We start from the raw sequence: 3789 nt of genomic DNA on the forward strand, positions 1-3789 counted from the left end.
ATATGCTGTCTGCAAGAGACTCATTTTAGACCCAAAGACACCCCCAGATTGAAAGTGAGGGGGTGGAAAACCATTCACCATGCTAATGGACACGAAAAGAAAGCTGGGGTGGCAATCCTTACATCAGACAAATTAGATTTTAAACCAAAGACTGTAATAAGAGATAAGGAAGGACACTATATCCTACTTAAAGGGTCTATCCAATAAGAAGATCGAACAATCGTAAATATCTATGCCCCTAACATGGGAGCAGCCAATTATATAAGCCAATTAATAACAAAAGCAAAGAAACACATTGACAACTATACAATAATAGTGGGGGACTTTAACACCCCCGTCAATGAAATGGACAGATCATCTAAGCAAAAGATCAACAAGGAAATAAAGACTTTAAAGGACACACTGGACCAAATGGACTTCACAGACATGTTCAGAACATTCCATCCCAAAGCAACGGAATACACATTCTTCTCGAGTGCCCATGGAACATTCTCCAGAATTGATCACATCCTAGGTCACAAATCAGGTCTCAACCAATACCAAAACAATGGGATCATTCCCGGCATATTTTCAGACCACAATGCTTTGAAACTAGAACTCAATCACAAGAGGAAAATCGGAAAGAACTCAAATACATGGAGGCTAAAGAGCATCCTACTAAAGAATGAATGGGTCAACTAGGAAATTAAGAAGAATTAAAAAAATTCATGGAAACCAATGAAAATGAAAACACAACTGTTCAAAATCTTTGGGATACAGCAAAGGCACTCCTGAGAGGAAAGTATATAGCAATACAAGCCTTTCTCAAGACACAAGAAAGGTCTCAAATACACAACCCTACCCTACACCTAAAGGAGCTGGAGAAAGAACAGCAAATAAAGTCTAAACCCAGCAGGAGAAGAGAAGTAATATAGATCAGAGCAGAAATCAATGAACTAGAAACCAAAAGAACAGTAGAACAGATCAACAAAAGCTAGGAGCCGGTTCTTTGAAAGAATTAACAAGATTGATAAACCCCTAGCCAGACTTATCAAAAAGAAAAGAGAAATGACCCAAATCAACAAAATCATGAATGAAAGAGGAGAGATCACAACCAACACCAAAGAAATACAAACAATTCTAAGAACATATTATGAGCAACTCTATGCCAGCAAATTAGATAACCTGGAAGAAATGGGTGCATTCCTAGAGATGTATCAACTACCAAAACTGAACCAGGAAGAAATAGAAAACCTGAACAGATCTATAACCACCAAGGAAATTGAAGCAGTCATCGAAAATCTCCCAGCAAACAAAAGCCCAGGGCCAGATGGCTTCCCAGGGGAATTCTACCAAACATTTCAAGAAGAATTAAGACCTATTTCCTGAAACTGTTCCAAAAAATAGAATCGGAAGGAAAACTTCCAAATTCATTTTATAAGGCCACCATTAGCCTGATCCCAAAACCAGACAAAGGCCCCACCAAAAAGGAGAATTACAGACCAATATCCTTGATGAACATGGATGCAAAAATTCTCACCAAAATACTAGCCAATAGGATCCAACAGTACATTAAAAGGATTATTCACCATGACCAAGTGGGATTTATCCCTGGGCTGCAGGGTTGGTTCAACATCCGCAAATCAATCAACGTGATACAATACATTAACAAAAGAAAGAACAAGAATCATATGATCCTCTCAGTAGATGCAGAAAAAGCATTTGACAAAGTACAGCATCCTTTCTTGATCAAAACTCTTCAGAGTATAGAGATAGAGGGTACATACCTCAAGATCATAAAAGCCATCTATGAAAAACCTACAGCGAATATCATTCTCAATGGGGAAAGGCTGAGAGCTTTCCCCCTAAGGTCAGGAACGCAGCAGGGATGTCCACTCTCACCAGTGCTATTCAACATAGTATTAGAAGTCCTAGCCACAGCAATCAGACAACAAAAAGAAATGAAAGGCATCCAAATCGGAAAACAGGAAGTCAAACTCTCACTCTTTGCAGATGATATGATACTTTATTTGGAAAACCCAAAAGACTCCGCCCCAAAACTGCTAGAACTCATACAGGAATTCAGTCAAGTGGCAGGTTATAAAATCAATGCACAGAAATCATTGGCATTCCTATACACCAGCAACAAGACAGAAGAGAGACAAATTAAGGAGTCCATCCCAATTACAATTGCCCCCAAAACCATAAGATACCTAGGAATAAATTTAACCAATGAGGCAAAGGATCTGTACTCAGAAAACTATAAAATACTCATGAAAGAAATTGAAGAAGACACAAAGAAATGGAAAAACATTCCATGCTCATGGATTGGAAGAACAAACACTGTGAAGATGTCAATGCTACCTAGAGCCATCTACACATTCAATGCAATCCCCATCAAAATAGCATCCACCTTTTTCAAAGAAATGGAACAAATAATCCTAAAATTTGTATGGAACCAGGAGAGACCCCGAACAGCCAGAGGAATGTTAAAAAAAAAAAAAAAAAGCAAAGCTGGTGGCATCACAATCCCGGACTTCCAGCTCTATTACAAAGCTGTCATCATCAAGACAGTATGGTACTGGCACAAAAACAGACACACACATAGATCAGTGGAACAGAATCGAGAGCCCAGAAATGGACCCTCAACTCTATGGTCAACTCATCTTTGACAAAGCAGGAAAGAATGTCCAATGGACAAAAGACAGTCTCTTCAACAAATGGTGTTGGGAAAACTGGACAGCCACATGCAGAAGAATGAAACTGGACCATTTCCTTACACCACACACAAAAATAGACTCCAAATGGTTGAAAGACCTAAACGTGAGACAGGAGTCCATCAACATCCTAAAGGAGAACACAGGCAGCAACCTCTTCGACCTCAGCCACAGCAACTTCTTCCTAGAAACATTGCCAAGGGCAAGGGAAAGAAGGACAAAAATGAAGTCTTGGGATTTCATCAAGATAAAAAGCTTTTGCACAGCAAAAGAAACAGTCCACAAAACCAAAAGACAACCGACAGAATGGGAGAAAATATTTGCAAATGACATATCAGATACAGGGCTAGTATCCAAAATCTATAAAGAACTTATCAAAGTCAACACCCACAGAACAAATAATCCAATCAAGAAATGGGCCGAAGACATGAACAGACATTTTTCCAAAGAAGACCTCCAAATGGCCAACAGACACATGAAAAAGTGCTCCACATCGCTCGGCATCAGGGAAATCCAAATCAAAACCTCAATGAGATACCGCCTCACACCCGTCAGAATGGCTAAAATTAACAAGTCAGAAATGACCGATGTTGGCAGGGATGCGGAGAAAGGGGAACCCTCCTACACTGTTGGTGGGAATGCAAGCTGGTGCAACCCCTCTGGAAAACAGTATGGAGGTTCCTCAAATAGTTGAAAATAGAGCTACCCTACGATCCAGCAATTGTACTCCTGGGTATTTACCCCAAAGACACAAATGTAGGGATCTGAAGGGGTACATGCACTCCGATGTTTATAGCAGCAATGTCCACAATAGCCAAACTGTGGAAAGAGCCAAGATGTCCATCGACAGATGAATGGATAAAGAAGCAGTGGTATATATACACAATGGAATATTATGCAGCCATCAAAAGGAATGAGATCTTGCCATTTGCAACGACGTGGTTGGAACTGGAGGGTGTTATGCTGAGTGAAATAAGTCAATCAGAGAAAGACATGTATCACATGACCTCACTGATATGAGAAATTCTTAATCTCAGGAAACAAAATGAGTGTTGCTGGAGTGGTGGGGGGTGGGAGGGATGGGGTGGCTGGG

This window comes from Callorhinus ursinus, unplaced genomic scaffold (assembly GCF_003265705.2).
Source record: "Callorhinus ursinus isolate GAN/ISIS: 27379988/994484 unplaced genomic scaffold, GSC_fseal_2.0 scaffold75, whole genome shotgun sequence".
In the NCBI taxonomy this organism is placed as follows: domain Eukaryota; kingdom Metazoa; phylum Chordata; class Mammalia; order Carnivora; family Otariidae; genus Callorhinus; species Callorhinus ursinus.